The sequence below is a fragment of the Coccinella septempunctata genome, chromosome 1 (genome assembly GCF_907165205.1).
Source record: "Coccinella septempunctata chromosome 1, icCocSept1.1, whole genome shotgun sequence".
Classification (NCBI taxonomy): Eukaryota; Metazoa; Arthropoda; class Insecta; order Coleoptera; family Coccinellidae; genus Coccinella; species Coccinella septempunctata.
Window position 1 is genome coordinate 51,967,337 of NC_058189.1, and position 16,799 is coordinate 51,984,135.

Consider the following 16,799-nt stretch of genomic DNA (forward strand, 5'->3'; position numbering starts at 1 on the left):
TGGTCAGTGCATATAAGCGGCGATGCAGGGGAAGTGAATGAAATGAGCAATCAGCGATACAGAGGCGGCGATGATAGAGGAGTGTATACTCCATTCAAATTTATCTTAGCAGTCGGTTGGCCATGAAATAATTTTCTCAAGTTTTTGTAACTAGAACCAAGTAAGGTTGGCACTCATGAAATGTCGTTAATGTCATAACGCCGTTGTCACAACTAATATTAATTTTTATTATAGATAACCTATAGATGCGCAACTCTCTGTATGAATTTGTTTCCTTATAGAGCGACATCTATTGAGTTTTTTCCTTTTTCGCCGGCATGATTTTGGCAGCGTTGCTATCAGGATTACAGATGCCTACTGAATGCATTTGGTTAAAATTTTATTGATGCGCAGCAGATTTGAAACTCGCCAAAAAAATTTCAATTTGTATATTTGATAACGTCTGATTGGAAAAGTTAATCTATAGGAATAAAAGAAGATAATACCTCCTCATATTGAACTTGAAACTCCTCAACATCTACTAGCCCCCTGATTGCTTCCTTAATTTTGAATTGGGTTATTAAAAAGAGTTATTTTGGCGAGGATATTTAGAGTTGAGCGATGGAAATAGTATTAAATGTTCAGGAGGGTCTCACCAATTTTGTGTTTGGCTTCATTTAAAGAATTATGTAGTGGGTTTATAGCTATACCTATGCCTTAATTACTTCCAAGCAATCCGAACATTCATTATAATATCTTTCATCGTTTTTCTGGCTAAATATCCCGCCAAATACGGTTTCCTCAAATCATTTTTTATATTTTTACGTCAAAAGATTTGACTTCCATCACATTGTTGTTATTTTTATTCTTTTTCTTCATTTTCAACCAAAGTTGCTGGTATTAAATAGATATTCGTGAAGAAATCTACACTAAGATATCTATTCGTCGATAATTAAAAGGAAAAAACTCGGTAGATGCCACTACTTCTGCCTGAACAAAATCATTTCAAGGGAGTTAACCCCCTGATTTTTATTACGAAGATGCCGAAAGTGATTGAAAAAAGAGACAGGGTTTCAGGAAGTGATATTTAGAATTCAGGTCCGCTCATTCAAATAATTATACCCTGATATTCTAAAATCCACAATACGTCAGACGGTAGCGAACATATTCAATGTAATAGAATTTATATATAATACTAGCTGACCCGGCAAACGTTGTTTTGCCATATAAATAATTTCCTAGTAATTTCTAGTAAAAAAATAGAAATTAAAAATTTTGTCTAAAAAATAAAAAAAAAATTTAGGGGTGGACTACCCCTAACATTTAGGGGGATGAAAAATAGATGTTGGCTGATTCTCATAGATACCGGATAAGCACAAAAAATTTCATCAAAATCGGTCAAGCCGTTTCGGAGGAGTATGGCAACGAAAACTGTGACACGAGAATTTTATATATTAGATGTTTCATCTGAATCTAAACGACTTATATTTCAGCTGAATATTTCCACAATCAGAAAGATTGTGAATGATGAGGATGACAAAGAATTTCCTTCTATTGGGAGACCCAAAAAAGTGGTGGCATTTGAGAATTTCATGTTTGATTGAATTAATGCGAAAAGTTTACTACAGGATTTTCGATTAATGTCATCGTAGAATAAGTTCCCGAAAATTGATTTTTCTATTTTTCATTCGACTTGTCCTATACATTGTAAATGTTTCAAGGTACCAATAACTACCTAATTATTATTATTATATCAATATATTAAGATGAACAGCCACAAATACGAGCCAGTTGTCCTGTTAATTGTTTATTCATGTGAAATTTTTGTTCAAAGGTGAAGTTCATCTCGACTTGAAACTTCCTTTAATTCCTTCTACTTATATTGATGCAAGATGATTTTTGTTGAATAATTTAACATTCTTGTAAATTATCCGTTGATTCCTTCGGGAGATACCCATTCCCAACCACTGCATCATATGCATTTCTTCTTCGGGTGAATAGTTTTGAAATCTACAACTGATGTAACGTATCCAAACTTTAGCCAAAGAAGATAACGGACATTAACTCTCCTCAAGCTAGTGCATATTATGATACTATACTGATATCTTGTATTTTCCATGCAAATAACTGGATTTGGTATGCCTTCAATCAGTTTGTACAAACTTCAATTATGTTCGTCACATATTTTCCGAAAAGATTCGACATTATGATAAAATACGTAATAACAGAAACTTAACGGTCAACATAGCGCTGATTTAAAACCTTAAAATGTTTTGACAATCGTCATAACCCCACATTTTCGTACTATACAGAGTGAAATGTGTCAAATTTCCATGGCCAACCGAGTGCTAAAATAAAAGTGAATGGAGTATAGAATAAGGTTCGATTGCAATATTTAATCAGTAAGATTTTTTCTGAATTGCCTGTAGTTGATAATCTTCGATATAGATTCAGGTAGGTCATTATAAACTTTTATGCACATATACTTGGTGTTTCTTTCTATTGAAGTCAAACCATGAATAGGGATGTGAAATAGTTATTTTCCTCACAAGTGTGGAAAGTGCTACTTTTCCGCAAGAGGCTGCAGTTGCCGAGCTGTCTAGTGCGGAAAAGGCACTTTCCACGCATATGCGTGCGGAAAGTGAATAGCAGGGATTTTTTCCGCACGATTTTGGAAAAGAACTACTTTCCAAACGACAATGCGTGTGGAAAATAATATTTTCGAAACGCTAGTAGGACAAGGTATTTTTCGTCTTGTGTTATTCGTATTACGCTGATCTTCAAAGTACATAATATGGATTTTTTTCTCGAAAAAAGCAAGCATTCCGAGATATAAAGACCGGAAAAAATGAGAATTGCATTTTGTTGAATTTCCCCCTACATGATTCTCGATTTTTCAGACCCAAGCATAGACTTCGGAGTAAATTTTTGGAGTATAAATACTTTGCCACTATCAGAGCTACCACCCCAAATGACAATTCCATATCTTATTACAGATACAAAATTCGCGTAATAGATAGATCGCAAAATAATAATAGAACTATGTGCATGAACAAACCAAACGCTTCTTCTGAAATTGTCTAAAATGGAATAAAATAATAATAAAATAGTTGAGAAACACACACATAATATCAAATCACAATTTGGTTTCGGAGAACTTTTCTATTGGTGGGTGGGAACTTCAATCCAATTCTTTCTCAGGGATACTTGACTTTTTTTTCACCGACCAACGCTCAATCAGCTTCCCCAGACTATACACCCGATGCAGATCTCATTATTCCCCCAAGACCTCCTTTTCTTGGACTGAGAGCAGGATGAAAGGGTAAATGGATTTGCACACATCGCTGTCTCACGAACTAAACAGACGAGGTGATTCAAGCCTGCCCTTTTCCCCGCCAGAAAACTGGTTAACACTTCCAGTCCCTCGAGTGGAGTTGTTGCCGGGGATCGCAAGACCCAAGGGCAACAAATCATGTGAGAGATCGGAACAGCCCTCCGAGTGCCATTTTCCGACCGTCGTAAACATCTTGGTCATTTCAGGTCAAATCCTGCGAAGAGCTTTTACTAAATGCGAATCGACATTTCATTCAACACTACGTGGACGTTATGTCATTTTATCAGACCAACGCCGTCTTGCTCCCTTGGAATTTGAGTCAGTGACAAATTTCAAATAAACTGCTCCACAAGAGTTAGGGATATCGTATTCAATCGTTTTTAAAAGTATGTAATCTTCGAGAAAATCGCTGTAAAATCATTTAAAATTCAATAACAACTTGAATCGATCCAATGAAAATCAGTTATAGACATTTCGACAATCTGGTCGCCTTTTTTTTGATGTTTGGTTCTTTGCATATGCTTCATGAATGTTCTCATTTTGAAACGAAGTCAGTTTATCAACGGTTTCGATTTGAAACGAGTTTTCTGAAAATGCCAAGACGTAAATTAACAAACGCTGAGGCTACTAGGGCTATCGGAATGCTACAGGCCGGCCTAACTCAGGTTGTTGTAACGGAAAGGCTCCAAGTCAGCCAAAGTGTGATATCTCGACTTTGGAATAGGTTCAGGGATACAGGTTTCGTGTTGGAAAGACCAAGGCTTGGTGGGCGACGAAAAACAACACCTACTCTTCAAAATGCAGATGGGGTCCAACTTTTTATCGAAAGAGGAGTTCCATTAACACGTGACCATAAGCGTCAAAGACTGGAATGGGCAAGGCAACATATCAATTGGAACCATCAATGGCGTAGTGTCCTTTTCACTGATGAATCCAGATATGGACGATTTTCAGATTCTCGAAGAATAAGGGTATGGACAATCCTACGCATACCCCGTAATCGCTATGTCCAAGAAGTCCATCCATTCCGAGGGGGTAGTGTTATGGTATGGGCCGGGATATGTTTCAACGGGCGCACAGATCTACACATTTGTCCTGGGAATATGACCGCCTTACACTATAGGGAGCATGTCATTGACAATGTTGTGCCAAATTTTCACTCTGCTATTCGTGAAACTTTTCAATTTCTAGACGATAACGCTAGACCGTACCGTGCAGCCATAGTTGAGAATGCGCGCGAGGAGCTTGGTATTCCACATTTACCAATACCTCCGCACTCACCAGATTTGAATTGCATAGAACATGCAATGCATTGGATATGCTCCAAAGAAGATTAGATAATCATCAACCTAGCCTAGAATCCTTAAATGATCTGAGAGAGCTTCTGCCCCGTTTATGGAACCAAATTCCTCAAGAAATGTTCAACAACCTCGTGTGTAGTATGCGAAGAAGATGTCAAGCTGTTATAGATGCCCGTGGAGGCTATACATTGTATTGATAGTCTTGAAAAGCTTGAATTCTCTGTGAATAAAATTTCGTTATTTTACTCGATTTTTCTTAACCAGCCTGTATACGCTGCGGACCTACAGGCTAAAATTAATTTGCAACTTGAAATCATATTAATATGAATTTTCATCACAAAAATCTTATTTTAACTATATTTTTTTGCAAATTAAGTCAATATTCCTAACTCATGCGGAGCAGTTTAGATTCATGAGTGGGTAATTGATGGTTTTCTGGTCTGACAGAATTCGGGTCATATGCAATAGCAGAAAAGGGAAACCAGAGGATTTTGAACAGTTGTCTCGAATCCATTGAAACTTTTAGGCAATATTGTCTTGAAGTACAGGATGTCCGAGTTAAAGTGTCCCTATACCTTATTGTGGAAACTAAAGGAGCTAGAAGAGAAAGTTGAATACAAAACTCGTCTGCAATCGATTGAACTTTTTTTTTATAAACCATCTTAATAAAGGCTGCTCCTGTTTTTCCCTGTTGGTATCAACTTTCTTATTTTAAATAAAACACCCTGTATATTATTGTATTTTGTATTCCTTGTCAAATTCTGTCAAGGTAACTTTGGTATGACAACCATGGTCCTATTATAGCACCGATTCTGAGATATTCGACTTTTTCCTAAAATTTGGACAGCTGTAGGTGCTCACTAAAATAGCTGATACAAGTTTTCTAATAAATGTATCGAAACCAAATTTTGTCCAGCTCTTGTCAACATATCGGATCATACGTTAGATCTCTTTTTTCAGCAATCTGATATACATGGTCTCCAAAAATTGAAGTTAAAAATTCAAATAGAAGTTCAATCAAAACTCGATTTTTTCAAATTGCAACCTATATTTTCGTCTTGTTCATCATATAGAGCAGGTAAGAACGTAAGAACGAACGAACGATAATTAATTAAGCTGATAGAATATCGTAAATATGGAAACTAGCACTTATCTAATTGTGTATTTTGGTTTTTTTTGTGTTGTCAGACAACTACTTGTTTATTTTGAGAGAAATGTATCTGTTAGTTGAGTCTCTCTTCGAAATTGAAATAATTTAATTTAATTGGTAGAGTACTAATTATGAGTAATAGAGTATTTTTGTCTTTCATTAGCCAATATAGTTAATTAAATTCATCAAAACAATCAAAGCCAACTATATTTGGCAGCAACACTATAAAAATCGTTGGTTCTTACGGGAAAATGCACTTTTTCGTCCATATTTCTGAAACTATTCACTTTACAGAAAACGTTTGAATACTTTTTTTGCTCATTTTGACCTGCTCTACATGATGAATAAGAAAAAAATATAGGCTGACCTTTGAAAAAATCAAGTTTTGATCGAACTTCTATTCGAATTTTCAACTTTAATTTTAAAAGTCCCTGTATATCAGATTGCTAAAAATAGAGATGTAACGTATAATCCAATATGTTGACAAGATCTGACAAAATTTTGTTTCGATACACTGATTAGAAAACTAGCATCAGCTATTTTAGTGAGCACCTACAGATGTCAAAATTTTAGGAAAAAGTCGAATATCTCAGAATCGGTGCTATATAGGACCATGGTTGTTATACCAAAGTTACCTTAAAATTTGACAAGGACGTCAAAAATGCAATAATATACAGGGTGTTCCATTCAAAATAAGAAAGTTGATACCAACAGGGAAAAATAGGAGCAGCCTTTATTAAGATGGTTTATAAAAAAAAAGTTCAATCGATTGCAGACGAGTTTTGTATTCAACTTTTTCTTCTAGCTCCTTTAGTTTCCACAATAAGGTATAGGGACACTTTAACTCGGACACCCTGTACTTCAAGACAATATTGCCACCCTGTATCAAGGTGGGTTATAAAAAATAAAAGTTCAATCGATTACAGACGAATTTTGTATTTTACTTTTTCCTGTAGCTCCTTTAGATTTCATAATGAGGAATAGGGACCTACCTTGTGGCAAAAGAAAAATGTATGGCTTGAAGCGGCAATTCAAGCCTTCCTCGAAGAAAAAAATGACCTAATGCGACAACTATGATGTTTGTCTTCTTTTTTCTCAATAATTCAGAATGTATTCACTTATATTGTCAAGTCAACCTGCATCTTCAGATTTCAGATTTTTTTGAAGAATTAGTGTATAATTTTTGTTGCTTTGGTTGTGAAATATTTTTTTTAAACCATTTCGATGGTCAATGGTTAGTATTTGAGTAATGTTGTGTATTCCTTTTTTACTTTTCATCTATATTCCTAAATATTATTCCCATGTATGTAGGTATAGGCTGAATTACTTATATCTTTCATGAAGTGAAATCGAATTATGAAATGAAAAGCTGAAAGAACAAATTGTGGATTTCGTAGTCCCTTTACTCATCATAGTTATAATTAATCAAATATTTCCACACTAATGGGATGGGCAACGTTTGTTTGGAGTGCGTGGACCAGATGGCAAATCGAATTTTCCCATCCTTTCAAGTCGGAATGCGTAACTGGACGGTTTTCGAAGTAAATCAGGAAAAAGACTCATTTCTGTCGACCATACCGTCGATACTTTTATTTATAAGCCCCTCGGTTCCTGTTGAATTCGGAAGGAAATTGATCTTCTGAAAACCCGGACGAGTTGAGCTCGCTCAACTTGCGTTTCGCTCTTAATCCCCTTATCGATGGAACTCAATTCATCTAAGACACTGGAGGGTCTGACTCATTTATTTGCCTCCAATGAAGGAATGAGTCCGACTGTCTGGAATTGGGCTTGAATCGAATGAAAACTTCGTTTGAATGAGTGGACCCATGTTTCTTCAGATATTCCGTTGGGGAGTTTTATTCCAAATAAATGATCGTCCCTTTAATGGCAGGTTTTTTGGTTCTCATCGTTAAATAAGGAAGGTTCGATAATCAATGGGTATTTCTGTTCGTTTCTTGATGACAAGCTAAAGAATCTTTTCGTTATGTGTTTATATACACTGCCCTGAAATTGAGGTGGATATTTGAGACGAAACTTTACGTTTCGCACAAATTTTCAATATTACTGTACATATACATTGTGAAGAGTCCTATGTTTGAGTATTACACATATCCAAAATATGGTCAATGGGCCTCATGACATTTAATGGCTGAATTGAAAAAATTACAATATACCCATTTCTTTTGAGTGTATGCTTTTTTTTTCAGTTTCCGTCTGTGCCATAGAAGGCTATTGCAACACATCTGGTGTGCATTAATAGTCACGGAGTTTACCAACTCGAACAATTATGGCCGTTTTCATCTTTCAGTAAACACTAAAAAATAAATTCCATGTTTACGAGGATATGTTGAAAAATTCTTAGCCTACTATAAAACCAAACAAAATTTCAATGTCAAAATATTTTCTTACTCAACATATTCTCCTCTTGATTCGATACATTTATTACAGCGAAACTGCAACGTCTCTAGACCTTACAAAAAAAATGTTCCTTCTTGCTCTGCAGACCAAACCTCCAAAGCTTTTATTACATCCTCGTTGGAAGAAAATTTACGACCTTTTAAACTTTTTTTCAGTTGAGGAAAGAGATGATAGTCAGATGGACCCAAATCTGGTGAATACCGGGGGGTATTCTAGTAATTCAAACCCTAAATTACGAATTTTTTGCATGGTAACATGAGATTTGTGTGCAGGGGCATTATCCTGCAAAAACAAAACACCTTTGGATAGCTTTCTGCGTCTTTTCTCTTTAATTTTCTCCCGTAGAGTGGTCAGTAATGTCGAATAGTAATCTCCGGTTATTGTTCTACCCTTATCCAAAAAATCAATCATGATTACTCCATGGCAATCCCAAAAAACTGAAGCAAGAACTTTTCCAGCAGATTTTTGGACTCGAAATTTCTTAGGTCTTGGAGAACCAGAGTGTTGCCATTCCATCTATTGTTGCTTTGTTTCTGGATCGTAGAAATGTACCCAAGTCTCATCCATAGTAACAATTCGGTTTAAGAAGTCTACATCGTTTTCAAATCGAGCACAGATCGAACGCGATGCTTCTACCCTTGCAAGCTTTTGGTCAACATTCAAACATTTGGTGATCCATTCTGCAGCAATTTTTCTCATGTCCAAATTGAGTCAACTATATGATAAACGCGTTCGTATGAAATACTATGTGCTTCAGATATCCGTTTTAGCCCAATTCGACGGTCTGATAAAATCATGTCATGCACTGCATCGATATTTTCGGGCACTGACACAGAAACTGGCCTTCCCGATCGGTGATCATCTTCAATGAAAAATTTACCTCTTTTGAAGCTTGCATTCCAATTTTTAACGGTCGCATACGAAGGACATTGATCACCAAGGGTACTAACCATATCTTCGTAAATCTGCTTACCTCTTAACCCTTTTGAATACAGGTACTTGATGATGGCTCGATACTCCAATTTTTCGATTTTCACAATTTCGGTGGACATCTTCTTTCTTTTAATTTATTGCTTAGTTCTGGTTTAATTTTTTGACGTCAAACTTCCCACTGACACTTCTAATGAGTTATTGTTCGTTGCTATGGTTAAGCAATATTTTTTTATGCCCGGAACTGATCTAGGCTAACTAGATATCAATAAATCCTCGTAGTTCATAGAAATTCTATTCTTCAACGTGTTTTAGGAATCGTGATATCAACACTTTTTTCAGTGCTGGCTCAGTATGGCATTATTTGTTTCAAATGGCGCACAGATCGTATTATACTCATTAACGCCACTATGATACCATTAGGTGTCGTGATTTGATTGCAGAACCTATTATTGGCGATAATTTCATGTGAATCGACGATAACGCTTATCCACTGTTTAAACATTTTAGTTCTACCGTGGTAATTACTCATTGTAAATCTGCACTCTTTGATGTTGTGAATCGATAAGTGAATAGCTATTCTATTCGATGAGTAGGACCAATAGAATATTATCAATAAATCCTGTAATTTACGTTTACAAAACTAAAGTTCATAATCTGCTTACATTATCTTGCTTTGGCAAATAGCATGCTAGATGACTCAGAGGTGTAATAATATGGAGGGATCTGGAAAGTGTACAGAGCTGGATAGACTGTTGTGGTATTTTGGTCGATTTCTGTACTAAAGTTCCTCAATTACATCCAGTAGTCCTACTTCAATTATTATCAAAGGTTTCATTTCCAAAAAATCATAATCGCTTCTAAATATATTTGATTTATCTCCACAGTAAGTACACACAAACTTATATGATATTTGGTACTTTACTACACAAATCATTGTTCATTCTTTAAAGGAACTGTAATATGATCATTAGGTACATTTCTGATACAAGGCGAAAAGAAGAATATAAGTTTAATTCCCATTTCCAAGAAATCCTTTTTCAAGCCGTCGATGAGCAGTATAAGAATAGGTTTCGAAAGTTTAATCCTGTTACGCGAAACTGCTGGAACTGTTTGTAGGAACTTCGATTCAACTGTTCGAGTCCCTTTGTGATTGATGGACTTTATTGCCTCCGCTGCGTTTTAGACGTTGCAATGGCTGACTGAAAATATTTCCATCAAACATTCCACTGACTAACTATTCTCTCGTTATTAAATGAACGAACTCTGAAAGAGAATGGACAAGAACTTGGTTTTGAACGAAAAATACATCTGCATTCCTCATTCTTCAATTCGTTCTGAGATAATAAGAAAAAATATTATAAGAAAAAATAGATTGCTAGGAATGGAATAGGAGAATATCATATGGCAGACCAGCTTATAAGTAGGTATATATAATATGTGATATTTTCATTTGAACTTCAAGAAAGATTATGCGTTATGTGTCCCTTTTCAGATAACCAATATAGTAACACTGTGAGTTATGAGGAACAAAAATTGGTCCCTGGTCACCTGAAGAACTAGGGATTATGACACAATAACAAATACACTGCGCAAAAAAATTAACGCACATTATGGAAATCTCAAATTTATTCTACAACTGAAGGTGTTCTCAATGATAATTATTTTTATCAGAATTATGCATGCATATGTTATCCACTTTCAACGGTTTTCTTCAATACAGATGTTTTTCCCAGCAGGAATAAAAAAAGATTATATTATGAGATTTTGAATGTATTGGCTCCATTCTAAAATCAGTTGTTCTCGATCAATTCTAGTGATCAATAGTTTTTCTTTCGTTTGATTTTCTACACTCGATCGCTATGCAACGCGAAACACGCAATTTGACACAAGAGGAATGTGCCCAAGCGGTAGTTTTGCGAGAAGAAGGGTGGACATACACAAGAATTGCAGAAAGGTTTGGAGTTTCCCATACAAGTGTGTCCAGAATGTTGCAGCGATTCAGGGAGACAGGTATGAATATCCGAAGACCAGGACAGGGTAGACCACGGGTAACAACTGCCATTCAAGAACGTTACTTGAGAGTTTCTTCGTTGAGACAACGGTTTGCAACCTGCTCGCCTCCTTCAAATTCAGCTTGATCAAACTCATGAGGTGCAAATTAGCACTCAGATAATAAGAAATCGCCTCAAAGAATATGATTTAAGGCCTCGTGTCGCGGCAAGAGGCCCAGCTCTTACCCCAGCCCATCGAAGGGCGCGTTTGGATTTTGCGAGAGAGCATGCATATCCATTGGGAAGAGGCCGATTGGGAAAGAGTTCTCTTCACAGATGAGTCTAGATTCTGCCACTACCATTGTGATCGACGTTCCCTTGTATACAGACGTCCACATGAAAGATATGCTCAGTGCAATTTCCTGAATACTACTGGTTTCGGGGGAGGATCGATTATGGTATGGGGTGGAATATCTTTGACTGCTCGCACAGACCTAGTGGTCGTTGATAATGGAGCTATGAATGCTGATAAGTATATAAGGAACATTCTTGAAGAGCATGTAGTGCCATTTGTCCCATACATTGGTGAAAATTTCATTTTTATGGACGATAATGCCAGTCCCCATCGTGCGCGCATCGTTCAGGACTACCTTGAAGAGGTTGAAGTCTCTCGAATGGAATGGCCAGCAAGATGTCCAGATCTCAATCCGATTGAGCAGGTTTGGGACAACCTCAATAGAAGGCTGAGAAGTTCAGAAAATCATCCAGCTACTCTTGATGACTTAGGAATCCAACTCGGAGAAATCTGGGAAGGATTAGATCAGAACATTTTAAGATCACTCATTTTGAGTATGAACCGTCGTTGCCGAGCTGTAATTAACGCAAGGAGTGAAAATACCAAGTATTAAATCACTTATCAGCATTTCAGTATTTTGAAAATTGTTCATTTCTCTTATTTCACATAAGATTCGGTGAAATCCTGAATTTTTCTTCCATTTAATGTGTCTTGTTTCGTTCAAAACCTTCCCGAGAGAACATAAAAAATAAGTTATAAAGTCAATGTAGAGTTAACTTTCATTAAAATTGAGATTTTCAGAATGTGCGTTAATTTTTTTGCGCAGTGTATATAGGTAATGAAGTGAGAAATTACAGAATACCAATTGCTCCAAGAATTCACAGATGAATATAACCTTTTTCCCGAAGCAACAGTAGAATTTCATCCACATTCCAATAATCACGAAAATAATATTGCTTACAATATTCCTGCCAGTTATCTTATACTTTCTCATAGACACTGACTAGTAGGATTCTAAAATTAACTGACTTTGAAATATGTTTAAATATCTCAAGATTTTGATCCTTTACGGCCTACTCACTATATATATAGGGTTCATCAAGTTGGACTTTCCATATTGTTCTGACTGCAACAATGCCGAAAGTTTCCCCTATTCATCAACTCCTAAATTCCGGACATGTTTCGAACTATTACAACTAAATCTTAATAACTAGAAGTCCTGAATATTGAAACTTGGGTCTCTTACTGAACTCCATGAGTTTACCGCAACGTAAATTTTGACGTGTTCGTTGATTTGCGATTCATTTCAATCATAAATGGATTGATTTTAATAATAAATCAAAAAAATTTTGAAATTTGTTGTTGGCATATAAAAGAAATATTCTCTATATCAAACTATTGTAAGTACAAGAAGGATCATATTTGTAACAGAATACTACACTGCGCAAAAAAATTAACGCACATTCTGAAAATCTCAATTTTAATGAAAGTTAACTCTACATTGACTTTATAATTTATTTTTTATGTTCTCTCGGGAAGGTTTTGAACGAAACAAGACACATTAAATGGAAGAAAAATTCAGGATTTCACCGAATCTTATGTGAAAGAAGAGAAATGAACAATTTTCAGAACACTGAAATGCTAATAAGTGATTTAATACTTGGTATTTCCACCCCTTGCGTTAATTACAGCTCGGCAACGACGGTTCATACTCAAAATGAGTGATGTTAAAATGTTCTGATCTAATCATTCCCAGATTTCTCCGAGTTGGATTCCTAAGTCATTAAGAGTAGCTGGATGATTTTCTGAACTTCTCAGCCTTCTATTGAGGTTGTCCCAAACCTGCGCAATCGGATTGAGATCTGGACTTCTTGTTGGCCATTCCATTCGAGAGACTTCAACCTCTTCAAGGTACTCCTGAACGATGCGCGCACGATGGGGTCTGGCATTATCGTCCATAACAATGAAATTTTCACCAATGTATGGGGCAAATGGCACTACATGCTCTTCAAGAATGTTCCTTATATACTTATCAGCATTCATAGATCCATTATCAACGACCACTAGGTCTGTGCTAGCAGTCAAAGATATTCCACCCCATAGCATAGTCGATCCTCCCCCGAAACCAGTGGTATTCAGGAAATTGCACTGAGCATATCTTTCATGTGGACGTCTGTATACAAGGGAACGTCGATCACAATGGTAGAGGCAGAATCTAGACTCATCTGTGAAGAGAACTCTTTCCCAATCGGCCTCTTCCCAATGGATATGCTCTCTCGCAAAATCCAAACGCGCCCTTCGATGGGCTGGAGTAAGAGCTGGGCCTCTTGCCTTAAATCATATTCTCTGAGGCGATTTCTTATTGCTAATTTGCACCTCATGAGTTTGCTCAAGCTGTATTTGAAGGAGGCGAGCGGTTGCAAACCGTTGTCTCAACGAAGAAACTCTCAAGTAACGTTCTTGAATGGCAGTTGTTACCCGTGGTCTACCCTGTCCTGGTCTTCGGACATTCATACCTGTCTCCCTGAATCGCTGCAACATTCTGGACACACTTGTATGGGAAACTCCAAACCTTTCTGCAATTCTTGTGTATGTCCACCCTTCTTCTCGAAAAACTACTGCTTGGGCACATTCCTCTTGGGTCAAATTGCGTGTTTCGCGTTGCATAGCGATCGAGTGTAGAAAATCAAACGAAAGAAAAACTATTGATCACTAGAATTGATCGAGAACAACTGATTTTAGAATGGAGCCAATACATTCAAAATCTGATAATATCATCTTTTTTTATTCCTGCTGGGAAAAAACATCTGTATTGAAGAAAACCGTTGAAAGTGAATAACATATGCATGCATAATTCTGATAAAAATATCATCATTGAGAACACCTTCAGTTGTAGAATAAATTTGAGATTTCCATAATATGCGTTAATTTTTTGCGCAGTGTATATAAGCGTTAATATTACAGCTTGAATAGAATTTGAAGTGTAACAACAAAATTTTATAGAACTTCGTTGAAGCACAATGTATAGGGTGTGAATAAATAGTTGCAAAAAATGTGATTTCTTGTTGAAGAATAGTTGGGGTCTTTCATAGAATTTTTTTGAATACTTGTTATATTGATCAACTGTAAAGAAATATAGCTGATGAGGTTTCATTTTTTCCGAATTTATTTTTATTAAATTTTCAATTGGAATAGACGTGATCACTATAGCAGAACTCAGTTTATTATCAACAAATTTTAATTGGTCCAGAGCATTTCTCATTTTTCTAGATCATTCGACTATAATTTTTGTATAATAAATTCCAAAATTTTCCGATGAGATATAGGTACTTCATTCCAATTCTAATTTTCACGTCATTTCTGTGAAATGGTCGATTCAGTACGAATTTCAAATCAGATTGATTATACCGAACACATCATCTGAAATCCCATATAAAATTATGAGCGAGATACACGGTCTGAAATGGAATTATAGGTAAAATTTCAATTTCGATCAATTGCTTTCCTGTGCCTCTAACGACCCCCAAAAGGATATAGTTTCAAAACAGATTATTCCACTATTCATTAACTGCGAATCTGTTACTCATCGGTATGATCGATGGTTCTACATAAACTTCTCTATAACACGTGGGTTCGATCACAAATTCTGACATTTCCATTAAAGGAATAATCAATGTGCCATCGAATGTGCAAATCAAATTTTCTATTTCCTAGTGAATATTGCGTAATTCATAAATATTGGATCGAATGCATTTTGATAAAATCCATTCAATTTAGAGAAAAATGCTGAGAGTCTATTTTAATTATTAATACCTATATAGATGGAAATCAAATTTTATTTTACACGAACATTGAAAATGCTATCCCACAGCGTACTTTTAATGTTCAACTAATTCGGAATTTTGAAAAAATAATTTGTTTTTGGTGGGAGCCAAGCGGCGTTGTGCAAGTTCAATACCTGTCAGAAGTTTTTCGAATTTCTTCACCGTTTTTTTTTCAATTTTCTACTGAATAACCACTGGTATATCTATGGGAGATGATTCCCCAATATAAGGGTCCTGTAGCGTTCCTCGAACAACTGAAGAATAGAAGAATCATCACTTGGAAGACTAGACCTGGTCGAAAGACCCTCCCAGTCAAAAGCAAGATTTGGCTATTATATTAATTTGAGTACTGAAGGCATTTCTAACGACGAGGGTGATCCTCCACCAAGATCAGCAGAAGATTTTTGACGCAGAGATGATATTCCTCCCAATGCAATTGAAAAACAAGTTATGTACCTATGATTATTTATTTTTTTCTTCAGTCATCATCAAGTCTTGGAATAAGTTTGGATGAAGGATTTATTATTCACTTTTTTCTCGTTTTCTGCTCTGTTTCTTTGTTTCAGATATTATTCCGAAATGGATAGAGGATAAAGGAATGTTTATGTCAATGGAAAGGAAGCTCTTCAGTATTAAAAGCCTATTCTGTAAACAAATTTGTCATCACTACACTTCTCACGGGGAGACAGGGTTTTTTTACTGAGGTTTTTCCCTAAGCTCTTGTATCATACTCCAAATTGTATGGTACCCCGTTACACTAACCTTTGCTAAAACTCATACATATGCTATATAGTTTTATAACTAAAAATGTATTGCTGACATTCAAAAGAATATATATATAATACCTGGATAGGTGACCGCTCAAGTTGTGAATTGCAATAAACGTGCATGCATAAGTTCCACACACCTGTGGAAAATAATTTAGAAATCTACGCATCATGAACAAAGGACATCGTGAATGACACGACTCTATGATCTAATGATTGAAGATCCTTTGTATGGAGAGTAGAGAGAAGGAGAACGATCGCCGTACTAAAAATTTATCTCCAAAAACGGAGAAAATAGGAGTCGCTGCGATCGTATGGTTGATCGATAAGGGGTGGGGATTTAAGCGTCAAATTGAAATGAACAACCTTCATTTTATTTTAGGTTATGTGCCATCGTAGTTTTCCTGATGATTTTTCAAATAAGTTTCTTCAAATCTATATTAAATATGAGTTCTCTGAATTATATGCAATAAAATACAAGTCATATTATCAAGAGGACTATGTTATCAGCTTTTTTCATTCTTAAGAGAAATCAATGAAGTTCAAAGAAAATCACTGATCAAAACAATTGTAACTTCGTTTGTTTATCATTGTTTATTGAGAAGAGGTATTTTAGTTGGTTTACTGTAATCTTCAAAATTATATACATTCGCAGTGAGGAGTAGAACATATCAAGACAACAAAAGGTAGCAATCTCAGATTTATCACTTAGAGTAGATTCTGTTTCCAATACACACCTGAGAACCGTTGTAAACTATATATTATGTTATGCCAATAAAATTCGTCAAGAATATACACTTCTGAACC

General features: G+C 35.9%; 1 protein-coding gene across 1 annotated transcript in view; it reads right to left on the reverse strand.

Moving 5' to 3' along the window:
* The window catches only part of LOC123311818 (glutamate receptor ionotropic, NMDA 2B), a 316,415-nt gene that overhangs the window by 13,653 nt on the left and 285,963 nt on the right, over positions 1-16,799 (reverse strand). The window lies entirely within an intron of this gene.